Below are 16,427 nucleotides of genomic sequence, written 5' to 3'. Positions count from 1 at the left end.
TTATTCCACTTTTTTTTTTTTTTTTTTTGGCACACACAAAACTTTTCTAAGAAAAGGATCATTATATGGGGTATCTGGGTGGCTCAGTCGGTTAAGCATCTGCCTTTGGTTCAGGTCATGATCTCAGGGTTTTGGGATCAAGCCCTGAATATGGCTCCCTGTTTAATGGGAAGTCTGCTTCTTCTTCTCCCTCTGCCTTTCGCTCTGCTCATGCTCTCTTTCTCTCTCTCTCTCCCTCTCAAACAAATGAAACCTTAAAAAAAAAAAAAAAAAGAAAGAAAGAAAGAAAGAAAAGGATCATTATCAAAAGTGCCTTTCAAAAAATTGATACCTATTTTCCAACACTTGAGTTTATTTTCAATTTATCCTGCGTGACTTGGTTCATTAGCTTCATTTATAAAATTTACTTTGATTCAGTAACTCATTTCAGTATTTACTGAACATTTACTTTGTGCCATGTGGTGTCCAGGCTCTGGCATACACAGATAAATGTCTTGCCCTCCAGTTCACAGTCTCATAGGGAGACGATATGTAAGTAAATCATTTAGATTACAGGTATTATGGCATCCAGAATTAAGTGTTTAACTCAGAATAGTGAGGGAACCTGGTAAGGTAGCTTGAAGGTGGTAAAATTTTAGTAGGGTTTTGAAAGATAAAATTTGGAATTTTAAAAAGAAACTGAAAACAAAAAAGAACCTGAGTATTAACTTTTAAATTCAGTGTTTATGGAGGATTGTCTATATAATTATATCAAATGTAATTAAGTGTGTGGACTGACTTATACATACATGTACTGCAATGTATGTTACATAGGACATGCATTTTTACTTCTATTGTTTTTATAAAGACTGCAAAAAAAGCATAGTTTATTAATATTATCTGTTTTATCTTAGATTTTTTTAATATCCAGATTAAAAAAATAATAATTTAGGAAACAGAAGTAAGATTTTAAAAAATGTCCTGAAGGGGTGGGTAGCATTTCTGCTCAAAGCCTTTTTTAGAAGATTTTATTTATTTATTTTAGTGGGGGAAGGACATAGGGAGAGAGAAACTTAAGCAGACTCTGAGATGGATCTGAGAGTCAGATGAGGGCCTCTGTCTCACAACCCTGAGATTATGACCTGTGCTGAAACCAAGAGTTGGACACTTAATGGACTGGACTGTCCAGGCGACCCTGCTCAAAGCATTTTTGTATGCCCCTACATACATTTTTGTATGCTACAGTGAATTTTGGTAGGACCTGGTGAGGGCACAGAATATTTTCTGTTCTTCCCTTTGGAAATTTAGGGATAGAAAGTCATGACAGAGGGTCATACTTATGCTGATCCAAAAAAAAAAAAAAACAATAAGACATTTAACTTAGGTGAAATGCAGAGTCAGTCTATTGTAGGCAAAGAGAAAGCTTAACAGTATCTACTTACCATGTGTACTTATGGAAAAAAAAAAAGACTGTCTTTTCATTTCCCATAAAATAGATAACTTCCTCTACTATCCATGATTATAGATGCAATACGGGAATTGAAATACCAGTTTAACTTACATACAAAGTTAGTAGCTTCCTAGGAAAGGAGCATTTATATTTTACTAGTATCTCACACCCATCTTTACCCAAAGATCAGTCCTTTTGTTATTTTCCTAGCATGCATCATTATGTATTTCTATATTCAGACTCATACAAAGTTGAAATAATGATCTTCAGTAAATTTATAGCTTATATTCATTCACCACCCAGCAAATACGTATTATCAGACCCTCTTCTCAGTACTGAGAGTACCGTATACTCTTACAGTAGTATACAGAACACAACAGACAATTTCTGCTCTTATGAAGCTTACGTTCTGGGGATAGAAAATAAGTGAAATAAGTTATTTCTTAGTATGTAGTGTATTGTGACAAATGAGTGCAATAGGAAGAAATAAAGGAGGAACAAAGTGTTGAGGGTTCCAGAGGCCTGGATGAAGGGTTGTTGCAATTTAAAATGGGGGTGGAAGGTAGAGAGATTTACTAAGAAAAAGAATTTGAATTTAGATCTGAAGAAGGCCTAATCTGCTGGAGGGAGCAGCAAGGGCAAAGGCCCTAGGGTGTCTTTTTTCCCAAGAAAGTGCAAGAAGGCCAGTGTTACTGGAGTGGAGATAACAAGGCAGCATGGAGCAGGAGATGATTTGGGAGAGGTAATGACAGGTCAGATAACAAACCATTTTAAGAACTTATAATCCTCTGGTCTAGATATTAATTTATTTATCAGACTGTACTAAACATGTATTTTATATCAAGCATTATATAAAACAGTGGGGCTACAATAGGTTTGTAATACTGCACACGTAATACTTTCTAGCAGTTCATGATATAGCAGAGTTCTCTTAATAACATAAGTAAGAACATTATTGAGCATTTATGTGCCAGGCGTAACCCTAAAGTGTCATGTATATTAACTCCTTTAACATTCAAAGCAGTACTACAATATAGGTACTGTTACCTATGGCCGGGGAAACTGAGGCACACCCAGGTCAAGTGATTGCTCAAGTTTACATGACTAGTCAGTCATCAGCAGAACTAGGTTTCAAAGCCAGGGAGTCTCACCCCAGAGTTCAGCTCTTGACCATGATAAAATCTCGTCTTCCAAAAGAAATAGACCGTCTCTTACAAAGATGCTCCTCTGAGTGGGACAGCCATGCGGGGCAGTGTGGGGTGTGGCCCTTCAGAGTCAGACAGATCTGAGGTGAAACTCTGACCTTCCTTCCTATTTACTCAGGCAATCTACATAACTGCTGTTACCCTCAGTCCTTCTAATCCTTACAAACAGGCGGAATAACACAGAACACTATAAATGTACCTTTTAGGTACATTGTCGAGATTTAATTAGATGAAATGGGAACTCTATAAAATGGAGTTTAGCCCAGTCCTGGGAACTAAATAAATATTTGGTTTTTTTTCCCCTTCCCTTTCCATGAGTCACATAGCATCACCTAGTGATTACATATTCTTTGCAGGTCTTCTATTCTAAAGAGAATACTTGACCAAGAATGATTTTTCTTGTCTTACGAGTGGGTTTAGAGGACAGGTTCTGCAAATAGATGTAGCATCTTTTTCTCATTCCAAGACGTAGAGGTTAGTTAAGTTTTGCTTTTAGAGCTGAATTGATCTATCTTTCCTCCGGGCAGTAGAAGCCAGGCATCTGTGCCAGGCAGAGCTCTGTCCTGCTTACCTTTCAGCATTCCACCTTCCCACATGCTGTTACTGTGCTCTTTGCAAACGCACTTGCAGCCTTGGGAGTGTGTTACTGTATTACTGCAAATCTTTTCATCCCAGCAAGTTGACCTGCTGGCTGAAAAGCTCACAGAATGTATTGTTGTTTCCTCATGCTATAATTTTCCTGATTCAGCATAGTGTACCTATAGAGACCAAAAAACAAAAACAAACAAAAAAATCATTCCCAGAAGTAGACGACTTGTAAAAATGTAAATTCCTACAATGTGAAAGCAGAGGTAGTAAATGAGGCACTGCGGGATTACTCATCTGTTTGTACAGTATCAGAGGCTAGCTGCCTAATTCTTGACCTCAAACATTGTCAGAAGCCTAGCTCTGTAATTCTGGCAAACTATTTGACTGCTCTGTGCCTCATTTAACATCAGAAGCTATGCTGTGCAATCTTGGGCCAATTACTTAACCTTTCTGTGCCTCATACAGAGTCAGAAGAAGGTTCACTATACAATTCTGGGAAAATTACTTAACTTCTCTGTGCCTCCATTTCCTCTTCTGTAAAATGATGCCAGTAATAGTACAATCTCATAGGGTGGTACATATATCTAATGACATAGGATGAAATTAGATAGTACCCGTGAAGCACTTACACACTAATCAGCACCTAGTAAACATCTAAAATATTTTACAATTACTATCATTATTTTAAGTCTGGCATGGCATCTTAATGTACATGTCTCCCTCTGGAAGTTTAGACTAAAGTTTGGCTTTCTAATAGAAGAAACATAAACACTTGAGAAAAATAAAAATGATTTCATTTGTTAAGGCCACTGATGATCGAAATAATCTATTAGGTAAGACAGATAACTCATTTGACTTATAAATGGAGAATGGTGCTTGAATATGTTATTCTTCCCTTGTTGAATGCTATCAATATTATAATACATTATAAAATATAAATAATAAAGGCTTTATTCATAGGCTGCATCATTTGTTTTTCTGTAGAAGAATTACCAAAGGCTGTTGTTTACAACTAAAGCCGATCTAAGAGCTGTGGAAAATGGGCAATAAAATCAAGCTTTAGTGGAAGTACAGCATAAAAGCAACAATCATCCTGTGACTTAATGCCCCCAGTATGTAGCTGAGTTAATAATCGTTGGCACATAACTGCTAATAGTCAAAGCTGGTTGTTCACAGCTTACTGTAAACAAGAACTATTTGCTGTCCTGGATTCAGAGCACATTTCCTTTGATAGTCATTTTGCTTCTTTTGTTCCCAGTAATCATTTTGGGACCATTTGTGTTGTCAAGGAAGCTATAATTTCACTTCCCACCTTTTTTTAATTCCAAAAAACAAAGAGGTGAGTTGCAATCTTGACATGTATTAAAACTTATTTTAAAGCTTGCTTGTAATTAAGGGTATTAGCTAATAAAAATTTGTATTGATTATACAAGTACTATTACTTTAGTAATGTACATTTACCTTTCATTTCCTCTCCTGCTGTATCTGTTACTGTGAAGTATCTTTTGGTTTTTTTACCCTTACTGACATAAGGACTGAATTGAGGATAAAAATCTGTCAGCATTTACCAGCTGAGAGAAGCTGAAGTTATAATACTGGTGATACTGGTTTTCTTTTGCTCATGAATAAATCACTGCCATATGGAAAGTGCAGTAAACTTGTGAGCTGATATTCAAAATGTCATTGTTAATAGAAGAACCATGACAAGACAGAAAATACATAAGCAGTAAGTTTTGAGCAATAGCTAATATTTCCTTTGATCTCATTGTCTCAGACATTAAACTTGAAGTGTGTTGAGAAATGGCACTAGAATTATTCTTTTATTTCAGTCAAAGTTTGTTGAGCAACCAAAATTATACAAATTTCATCTTCTAATTGAGGCCTTGTTTAATTAATTAAACCTTGTTTAATACTAAGCTTGATACCTCTCTCTCCTGCTTCCTCTTTCTATCCTCCTTAACCCTGTTTCTCATTTCCTTGACATTACTATCTTCTCAACTACTACATAATTTACTTATTTCTTGTCTGTATTATTTTTTTCTGTATTACTAGAATTAAACTCTATGACGGTGAAGGTCTTTATCTTGTTCTCTGATGAATTTCAGGAATCAGGTCTGAGAATCATATCTGGCATATAGTACTCAAGTATTTGTTTGATGAATGAAAATTGTGACTAAGCCTTCCATTTGCATTGAGGGAAGTCATTTTTACTGTATGTTGAAAGGGACCATGTTATACATACACTATATTGGAAGATTCATGGAAATTATTTTCATTAAGATTTCCATGCTTCCTCTTAGTGTACTTGGTAAAAAATAATCTTAGAGAAGCAATAATAAAATTCTGCTTAAAATGATCTTTAATGGTTTCCTGTTGTTTAAGGATAAGGACTGAACTGAAATCCTTTCCATGGCCGGGAGGGCAGTGTATCTGGCCATATTCACCTTTCTAGCCACCAGTGCTCCTTCCATTTCTTTAAGTTGTTCGGATGCCTCACATTCCCTCTTACCACATTTATCCTGTCTGTAGTGCTCTTCTGGACATTAGCCTCATCACCCTGCACAGAGTTGAATCCTACTCATCTGTCCAGTTGCAGCTCAAGAAGCTTTTCCTCAGAGAAGCATTCACTCATGACATTTATCACCACTTCGTAATTGCAGTCATAGGATTTTACTTCCCTTTCAGACCACAGTCTTGACAAGGGCCAAGAATGTCTGTCTTTGCTTCACATTGTATCTGTTATCTCCAATATAGTGCCTGGTACCTGGTACATTCTTAAGGACATTTAATGAATGAAGGAATCCTTTGTTCTATGTCAGTACTAGACCAATCAGAATGAAGAATGCCTTTGCTGGCAGATTCTTTTCAGGCCTGGGATGAGTTTACTCTCCCTCATTTCCTCCTTAGCTTTTCTCTCTGCCTCCCTGCCATCCTTGCCCTCACTGTGGAAAGCTGACTGAAAAATTGCCTTAGTAATCAGTTCTACTGCTATTATTTCCACTTCATAGAAGTAGAGCAAGGAAATACAGATATCAAATAATTCTGTGTTCCTGATGAAAGGCACTTTATAAATCAAGGCTTGTGTTGTTCTGTGTTTATGGGTCCTACATAGTCTCTTTGGATAAGACAAGTACTCTCTGATAATAAGATAAACACCTCTGTGATACGGTGGTTACCTACAAAGATGAAATCCATTGTTGAACTACTATAGTCTGGATTGTTGCCACTAAAGGAAGATTTCTTATTTGCCTAAAGACACCCAAACAGTGATGTATAAAAAATAGTTGGAATGGTGACTGGTTTTACGTTGTTGTTCAACAGGATCAATACCATTAGTTTCTCAGTGTTTTTCTTTTTTCTTTTGTTACATTTCATTTATTTATTTATTTATGTTAGTCACCACACAGTACATAATTAGTTTTCGATGTAGTGTTCCGTGATTCATTGTTTGTATATAACACCCAGCACTCCATAAAATATGTGCCATCCTTAATACCAATTACCAGACTAACCCATCCCCCCACTCCCATCCCCTCTAAAACCCTCAGTTTGTTTCCTGGAGTCCATAGTCTCTCATGGTTTGTCTCACCTTCTGATTTCCCCATCTTCATTTTTCCCTTCGTTCTTTTAATGTTCTCCATGCTATTCCTTATGTCCCATAAATAAAGTATTTTTCTTCTTATAATACTGTGAATGAGCATTTATGGTCTTAATCCATTTTGTTTTACTATTTGTTGAAAGTTCTGTGAAATGAGGTATTTCTTTTTTTATTTTGTAGGGACCCCATCATTCACATTGCATGGTGTGTGTGTACTGAGGAGTGGTTAGTGGGGAGTCACTTAGTTAAGTGTGACTCTAACTGTTGGTCAGGATCTGAATCTCAGCCTAGCTTTATATTTTCCTCTTTTTTTTGAGTATGCAGAAGCTTTCCTGACTGAAATTGTGGAGGATAAGGTAAAGAGAAAATAAAGCTATTCTTAGTTAGAAAGTCAAATTTCGTCTTGGTTTATATACATGTGATATAAAATAAGCCCATTACAAAATTTAAATAGAAGATAATTAAATTTAGTTTCATACATATGAGGAATTCATATAGACATGAGGTTCCCACTATAATTTTTTTTTTTAAGACTCTGTTTATTTACTGCAGAGCTCTATCCCAGAGCCCTGGGATCATGATCTGAGCTGAAGGGAGACCCTTAACCAACTGAGCCACCCACTACGAATTTTTTTTGGTGAACAGGGATGCTTGATCATTTCAGTAAATTTTTCATTATTGAAAAAGAATTGAATAAACCTTAAGAAGGCAGTTAATTCGTGATATGAGGATAATAAGTATAAATTGTAAGATAGCCATCTGCCTGTGAAAAAATTTTTATATTGACAAATTTGAGTATTCAGGTAGATCTCCAAAACATACCTGAAGAAGAGTCTGCTATATAATCTACTATATAATCACCCATTGTTCTATTAGCTAAAAAGGAAAGGAAAAGAAGTAAAGCTAATATTATTATTAGTCATTAAGTGAATTTGACTCTTTGCAGTAGTTATGTTTACAACTGTGCTAAGGAAAAATTGAAAGTAACAGTGAGACTTCCACTGTACTTTCAGATATGATAAAGCACCATTAATCTTTTCCATCAGATTGTTCCTAATCACCACAGGAATAGCTCAAGACAATAAACAATGTCTTAAGAGAAGCCTGAATGCTGCAAGTTCACAGGAAGATGTCCCCTCCCTTCTATAATCAAGGGGTCCTTGGCTGGGACTAAGCTGGCCCTCTCATTATTGCAGTAGCCTGTCCATCTTCAAGAGTTTATAGACTCTGTCTCCTGGGGTCGCAGCCTGTTCTCTAACTGATTAGGTATGAATTATATGCTAACCCAGCGCACAGGCAAGACCCTTAGATCCTGTTTCCAAGCTTGCCTTGGAATTCAAATCAATTCTAACTCCTTGTAAGATCAGTCTGCTGCCTCTATCATCAGTTTTTCTGTATTATGAACAGGGATAATTAAAGAATTCACTATTTTAATAGGATCCCTCTGCCTAATTAGTTCAAGTCTGCAAACAATGATTTGACTACCTACATGTTTTAACTGGATGTAGGTGCTAAAAAATGGTAGCATTAGACGTTGTAGGCACTTGCTATCTATCAGCCATTTTACTGCATTATCTTAGCCAGTATAGAATATATTTAACGAGGAAGATCTGTTCTATTGAGTTTAAATCAAATGAGCAGTGCCAATATAAGTCTTCATCTCCAACAGAGGACTTACAGTAACATAAGCATAAATACAACTCAACAGTAATATTGTTGTAGACTTTATTAGCAGTCAGATACAGGTTGTCATCAGCTATTACTAGATTTGATATCTCTTGTTTTATGGAGGATTTCTGTATTTATGTTTATGTACAATGTTGGTCTGCTGGTTTTTAGTTTTAAGGTCTTGTATGGATTTCACATCAAGATAATTCTGATTTCTTACAATGAACTGGGAGGAGTTCCCTATGCCTCCCATTTTCTGTGCAGGTTTGATATTTTTTCATTTTTATGTTTTATATGTGAGGCCATTTAAGCCTGGGGTTCTCTTTGTGGTTTCTTTAATAAATATGGTAGATTGCATTTCTTTTGCTGTCAGTTTTAGTAGTTTATATCTCTCAGGGGATTTGTCATTTTCATGTAAGCTTTTGGATTTTGGATATTGTTTGATTCCCAGTATTTTGGCATATTCTAGATCTCTTTCACCAATTTCTAGATAAAGTCCATTATGGTCAAGGAACATACTTTATGAGTTAAGTCCTTTAAAATTTATTGGCACTTGTTTTATGGCCAAGCATATGATTTATCTTGGTGATGTGCACTGTGAATTTATTTTATTTTATTTTTTCAAAAGATTTTATTTATTTATTTGAGAGAGAGAGAGAGAGACAGAGTGAGAGAGCATGAGAGGGGAGGTCAGAGGGAGAAGCAGACTCCCCATGGAGCTGGGAGCCTGATGTGGGACTCAGTCCCAGAACTCTGGGATCATGACCTGAGCAGAAGGCAGTCACTTAACCAACTGAGCCCCCTAGGGATCCCGTGCACTGTGAATTTAAAAAGAATATGTACTCTGCTCTTTTGGATGGGAGTATTCTAGAAATATCTGTTAAGTTAATATGGTTGATCCTGTTGTTTAACTTTTCTATATTTTTCCCAATTTTCTGTTTACTTGCTCTGTTACTGAGAGAGAAGTTTTGACATCTCTAGATCTATATACATCTCTACATCTCTATAGAGATGTCTGTTTTTGTCTGTTTTTCCTTTTAGTTCTTAGAGTTTTGACTTCAAATATTTTGAAGTCTTATAATTTAGTGCACACATTAGAATTAGGTTGTTAGGTTCTCTTTATGAAAGCAGATTTTTATCATTAAGAAATAATGCTTTGCCCTTGGTCATATCCCTTGTTCTAAAGTTGTGGCTGCCACAGAGTCGTGCTCTTCAGAACTCCTTTCCAAAAAGTAGTATACTTAGCCCATGACTTTAGCTGCCATCCTTTTGGGTGTTCTCCCCAGGATGGTGCGTCTTGACCGAGCACAACATGATCCTGGAGCTGGGCTTTTTTTGTCCAGCTCCAGGTCTTCTGGGCAGTATCTGCTGGAGACTGCCCATCAGCCTGGCTGAGACACTTGCACCTGCACTGCAGCCTGAGGCCCTTCCAACCCAAATCTTCTTTCGCCTCCTCTCCTTTCACTGGTTTCAGATAGCATTCATTCCTGAAGGTCTTTCCTTGTCCAGTCCTGCTCTCTCTTACCTTTGTCTTGCACAAGTGTTTCCCCAAATAAATCTACTGAACCTCTAATTTAATCTTGACATCTGCCTCCCCTAGGACACAAACTGCCACAGAAATCTGCTTTGTCTGAGTTAATATGTCCATCCAAGCTTTCTTATGATTAAGGTTTGCATGGTAAAAATCAAGAGTCAGAGGCTCAAGTTACCTAGTTACCCAGATGCCCCTAATTAGTGTGTTTCTTATAAGCAGCCTATGTAGTTGGGTTTAATATTACTGTCTTGCTAAATGTTTCCTATTTATCCCATCTGTTCTCTTCCTTTCTAGCCTTCTTTTAGATTACTTAAGTATATTTTTTATTATTCCATTTATCTCCAGTCTTGTCTTATAGCTGTTTATCCATTATTTTTAGTGGTCACTCTAGAGTTTACAGTATTCCACTTAAGCTTATCACTATTCACCTTCAAATAATATATCACTTTATGTGTAATCTAAGAACCTTATGGCTTTATTCTTTCATTTTCTCTTTCCCATCCTTTGTGATATTGTTGTCATGAATGTTAGTACATACATCAAAAAGCTTATCATGATACACTGGTACTATTTTTGTTTTTAAACAGTCGATTTTATTTTAAAGAAATCAAAAAACAAGGACATACTTTAATTTTTCATGTGCTCACAAATTTACAAGTGTCCACACTTTTAATTCTTTTGTGCAGGTTCAAGTTTCCATCTGGTATTATTTTCTTTCTTGAAAAACTTGCTCTAACATTTCTTGTAGTGCAGATCTGCTGGTCATGAATTCTTTGTACTTTTGTTTGTCTAAGATAGTATTTATTTAGTCTTTGTTTTTGATGGATTTTTCACTGGATATAGAATTTTAGGATGATCTTTCTTTTTTTTTTTAATACTTTAAAGATATTATTCAACTACTCTTTTCTTGTGTTGTTTTAATGAGAAGTTTGTAGTCATTCTTACTGTTCTTCTGTATATTATGTCTGATATTTCCCCTCTGCTGCTTTTGATTTTCCCTTTATCTCTGGATTTTACCAATTGTGTCATGATATTTGCCTGGCTGTGGTTTTCTTTGTATTATCTTTGTTGGGCTCATTGAGTTTTTTGGACTTATAGTTCGTAGTTTTCATCAAATTTGGAAACATTTCAGCCATTATTTCTATATGTCATTTTTATCCTCTGGCCCCTATCCTAGGAATCCACTCTGTTATCATCCCACAAATCACTGAGGCTGTTCATTTTTTATAGCCTTTTTTCCCTCTGTGTATTGTCTATCTTGTCTTCTATCTTGTCTTCAAAGATACGAGTCTTTCTGCAGTTAATGTCCCGATAATCCCATCTAGCTTATTTTCATTTCAGATAATTTTTCATTTCTATAAATTCTCATTTTTAAATTTTCTATTTGTTTCCTCATTTATTTCCTTTGAATTCTTCAGTATGTTGAGCATATTTATAATTGTCCTTCTATGCTGATTCCTCGACTATGTCATTTGGAATCTGTTTCTGAATCTCATTTTTCTGCTTCTTTGCATGAGTAGTATTTCTTTTTAATTGAATGCTAGATTTGTGATTTGTTTTTATTCAGTGTAAATTTTGTTGTCTTTCTCTTGAAAGGTTTGTGTGGGCAGGTCTACTGTAACCTTTACTGTAGGGTGGACTTAGCCATACCACTAAACTGATACTTCAAAGTTATCTTGCTACTATAGACCCTTCTGGGGCTGGGACCTGAAGCCCCAAGTGCTCAACACAGACTTTCTAGTCTGGCTATTAAAAGCTCAGGTGTCTCCTAGCTCTTTGCAATATCTGTGAATCATTTAACTTAAAGATCCTCGTTTGTCTTTTGTCTAGCATTATGAAGTTAACCGTGTTTATGTGTGATTTATATTTAACAACAAACTCAAGGAGACCCTTATATGAATTTCTTGAGCCTGCATAACTTCTTCCTCTTTGGTATTTGTCCTAGAAAATTTTATCTCCCTTAACCTCTGTGAACTCTGTTCTATGTCCCTGAAGTCAATGAGACCCCAGTATTCTTGAGTTTCCTCTCACTGCATTTCCAGTCTGGAATGTGCATCCAAGATGAAAGCTAGGATAACTGTAGGATTCATCTCAGTTGTTCCCTTTCTCCCAGGGATCACATCTTTACTTTCTTCTAATATTTATAAGCAGTTTTTCACGTATTTTATCCAGTTTTTCAGTTGAATAGCAGGAAGGCTACTCCATTCCCAGTTAATCCATCATGACTAGAAACAGAAATTTTAGTTTTTATGAATATTCTGGATGTTTTCTTTTACATATAAGGTAGCCTTTGAGAACATCTCCATTGTTGAACAAGAAGAAATTTTTGGGGAGGGAGAGAAGAGACTCTAAGGTCATTTACTGTGCCCTGGACTGGCACAGGCTGAGACTGGACATAGGATCTTGGTTGTGCATTTCAGAAAGAAGCGGGTATGGGAACTGGAAGATAAGAGGTGGCATTAGCCCCTCTTCTTTCCAGGTACTCTTTCCCCAGTTACATATCAAGGATAACCTGTACATTCAAACTATCCCAAGAGAGGAGTGTCCTGGCTAGAAAATTCTGTATCTCTTGTTTATGGATGGAATCGTCTTTCTCCTTTGGATATCCATGGCAATTTAAGTATTTCTTTTAATCTTTTTCTTTTGCATCAGTGTTATTTATTGAAGACTTGAAAAACAACATGCTCTGTTAATGATTTATACTCAAAATTCATTTATTTTTCACCATTGTCCTAGGAGGCAGGCACTAATATGACCTCTGTATGATCATGAATAAGACAAAGCATAGAAGGATTAATTGCCCAACCTCATACATTGTGCAAGTGGCAAAGCCATTTAGACCTATGGTCTTCTTAATTTCATGCCCTGCACTCTTGATATTAAGCTATATTTCCCTTTTAGTACACACTACATTTGTACTATAGTTACTTCTGTACCTGTCTTACCAGTTCATGAATTGATTGAGAATAGGAACCCTGTGCTTACACATGTTATGTCTTCAGAGCCCCTCACCAGACCAAGTTGAGAGGGAGAAAAGGAGGAACAGCAATCATCTTCTTTATCTCTCATTTTGGAAAAGAAACAGTCCTAACCTCTTAGAATTAACTTGCCATCAAAATATTTTCTTATCAATAAGATTGATTTTTTCAATGTAACTTTGTTTTACGTATTTTATTTCTCATTAATCATAGTTACTAGAATCAGCTCACAGGAAATAGCTGTCTTATAAAACAACAGATGGCAAAAAGGAAACATTCATTATTATTCTGTTGTGCAGTGTACATACCTAGTAATGGCAGATTTTGAAATAATGTGTTCTATGATATTTGCTCCCTTTAGTCATGCCTATTCATTATTCTCCCTTAAAGGTTGATTTTTATGTTTTCTGTAGCATGAGGTAAATGTTTATTGAAATAAGATATGTACTTGAGACTATATAATAATAGAAATAGCATAGCAGAACCCTGTAATCAGTAACTTGAAGTTATCTTCTTTTTGTTTGCTAACCAAATACACAGTGCTATCTTGATTAAGTCTGTCAGTAACGAGGGCAATAAAGTTGTTCTCCGGGATAGAGCTAGTGGTACATCAGCATCCCAAGGGGAGGATGGCAGAGCCTTCAGGTGGGTGCTTCCAAGGGTTCTTCTTACATCAGATGATTGTTGGATGGCAGTTTTGACCATTTGTTCCCCTCCCCCAGGGTCAAATGTACATGTTCAAGGAGGCATTTAAGCCACATCTGATAACCCTCGTAGTTGAACTTACAAGCTCTCTGTGGACTGGTGTTTGTCAGGGCAGAGGTACATGTAAGGTGAGAAAGCCTTGCTGCTGAAGCTGTCAAAAAAATCTATTTCAAGAGTACTTTAGTATCTGTAATTACTCAATTAAAAATGCCTTTAGCCCTGGGGAAGTTGTGTCAGAGAGGAGTAGGTTTGTGGTAAACACCATGTCATGTCTGAAACTCTGAGCTCAGAAAAGCAGTGTAGATACTTGTTAAAGGCAGAAAATTCTGTTTTTATATTACCACCACTCTCTGTTCTTCAGATATTCTTTCTTGTTAGCCAAAAGCGACACAACTTTCAGGCTCAGTGAGTCTGAAATGCTTCCTCATATTGCAGAACCAAAACGACTTCATCCAGAGGGAGAAGCTTCAAATCTTTATTTTTTTTTTTTAACACTTCCCCAAAAATCTCTAGTTAGCTCTTGTTCTATCTATAAAGTGGGAGCCAAGAGAGAGGGCAGAGAGTAAAGGACGTGAGACCTGGAAGGTCGTATTTCTCAAGCTAAAGCAAGAGAAACCCTTAGAAGTTAGAGGGAGTTAGGTTTCACATGATCTTTTAAGATGCAAGGTCTTTCCTCTCTTAATAATTTAATAAAATGGACAAGTATCCACTATAGTCACTTTCTTCTTTACACATGATAAATTAATGAGCAGCCCTCAACGAATTGATTTTTAGTCTTTGGTAGACTGACCTGGCCTGAACTGGATTGAGGCAATGATATGAAGGCTCAAAACTAAATCTGTTGTTTCAGATCCCTGAGACTCTCCTGTCTCCCAGCATGTTGTTATGTCATATTAAACATTAGTAGTTGGATCATAAGAAACACAAGGGACACCAGGTTTTTATCCTCCTTGTCTGGGTAAAGCTCTTAAAAAAAAAAAAAAATCAATGAGTCCTTATCAAATCCCACTGCCATCACACTAGAACTTGAAGGGCAGCAGAGGAAAAGAGTCCCCTACCCCCCTTTTTAAAAAAGATTTTATTTATTTATTTGACAGAGATCATAAGTAGGCAGAGAGGCAGGCAGAGAGAGAGGAAGGGAAGCAGGCTCCCTCCACCCAGGACCCTGGGATCATGACCTGAGCCGAAGGCAGCGGCTTTATTTAACCCACTGAGCCACCCAGGCGCCCCAAGAGTTCCCATTTTTAACAAAGAGGCCTGAGGAAGGATTTTAGGTAGATTCTAAACTAAGGTAAACTCTTTCACTGAATTAATTCATACCAATTATTGTACCTCATATCCATGTTGTAAGAAGCCTTTACCTTAACCATCTTAATAATATATTTGAACAGGGAGATCTCATAAAACATATTGTCATATTTATGTCAAAAATCTTCAGAGCTCCAACTTTCCTTAAAATTCTGTTATATTGCATTTTTTTCTGGGATGTTTTTCTATAGAAAAAAAGTTGTGGTTCATTCATTAATTCAATAAGTGTTACAGGTTTATGTGTGGAGAGCATTTTGCTTGATTTTTCTGAAATTATGCATTTATTTCTTCATTTATTTAACAAGTACTTATTGTATATTTATAAATGATAAGTGCTATTCTTGATCCTGGGAATATTGTTAAGTATTCATTACCAGTGGGGAAGTCAGACAACAGGAAAGTGAACAAATGCATACATAATATAATTTTGGAGAGATGAAAGGGGATGTATTAGCTCTTTGTATCCGTCTACTAATGACTGATACTGTGTAACAGCTGCTGGGAAATTAGATGCCAGTATGCAGTGACTACATGATCTTTTACATAAGGCAAAATATAGGTTTTTTTCCAGTTATCTTATGCAGTTTTCACAGTAGACATGTAAACTACATGTTATTATTCCCATTTATTCAGACAAAGAAAATGAGGCTCAGAGAGATGGGGTGAATTTCTTATCTGAGGCCCCAAGAGATTGGGTGAATTTTTTTTACTTAAAGCTAGCAAATCCCAGAGGTTTTTTGAATCAAGCCTTAGCCTTCTGACCATAAGGTGCACGTTTCTGCTCTGCATTAATACTTGGTACCTGTTAGATTAATTATCTACAAATTCTTTTGTTCCTACATTTCAGGTTAAAATTCTTTCAGGAGTAGAAGTACTTACTAAATCATGATACATACAGTGTTTGCTTTTGACTTTGAAAGTACTTTTAATAAAGTCTTATATCTGTTTAGTGGGGAAAAGAAGAAAAGGGGAAAACTGTAAAACTCGCCCTTGTGCACTGCACGCACGAGTTTTCATAAATCTCAGCCTTCTTGAGGCTGATTACACTTTGCAGTCTTCCTTAGGAAATGGGTGAAAATTGGAGCTGGGACACAAACAGGAAGGCTGGGAGGCAAATCTGTCCCACAGGCACTACCTCTTTAAATAGCTACCGTGCAGTGGGAATTAGTTCTCCTCCTGCAAGAAACTCCAGTGCCCTTTGTTTCTTTGCCGCTGGGCTGGAGGCAGCCAGTGCTGTCCTGTCTCAGAGGAGGGAGGCAGTGCTCAGAGGGTGTGGGGTGTTGGATATGGGCTGGAGGATGGCCTCCCCATTTCTAGGCCATGAGGACACATGGTCACACAGATGTTCCGTATTTCTCCCTTAAGAATATCATCCGTGAGACTTTTAACCTCCTAAAAGGTAAGGTTGAGAGCA

The 16,427-nt window shown here is 36.7% G+C and overlaps 1 protein-coding gene across 4 annotated transcripts in view; it reads left to right on the top strand.

Annotated features, from left to right (window-relative positions):
• The window catches only part of ARHGAP28 (Rho GTPase activating protein 28), a 205,675-nt gene that overhangs the window by 38,380 nt on the left and 150,868 nt on the right, over window positions 1-16,427 (top strand). The window contains exon 1 of one of the 4 annotated variants that reach the window (XM_059409229.1): window positions 16,252-16,412. The exons of the other annotated variants lie outside the window; for them this stretch is intronic. The gene's annotated coding sequence lies outside the window, so the exon portion shown is untranslated. Of the gene's footprint in view, window positions 1-16,251; window positions 16,413-16,427 lie in introns of those variants that run through there. 4 annotated transcript variants of the gene reach the window in all.

This window comes from Mustela nigripes, chromosome 8 (assembly GCF_022355385.1).
Source record: "Mustela nigripes isolate SB6536 chromosome 8, MUSNIG.SB6536, whole genome shotgun sequence".
Classification (NCBI taxonomy): Eukaryota; Metazoa; Chordata; class Mammalia; order Carnivora; family Mustelidae; genus Mustela; species Mustela nigripes.
Note: the sequence above shows the minus strand (reverse complement) of the source record. Positions and strands in the feature narration are given on the sequence as shown.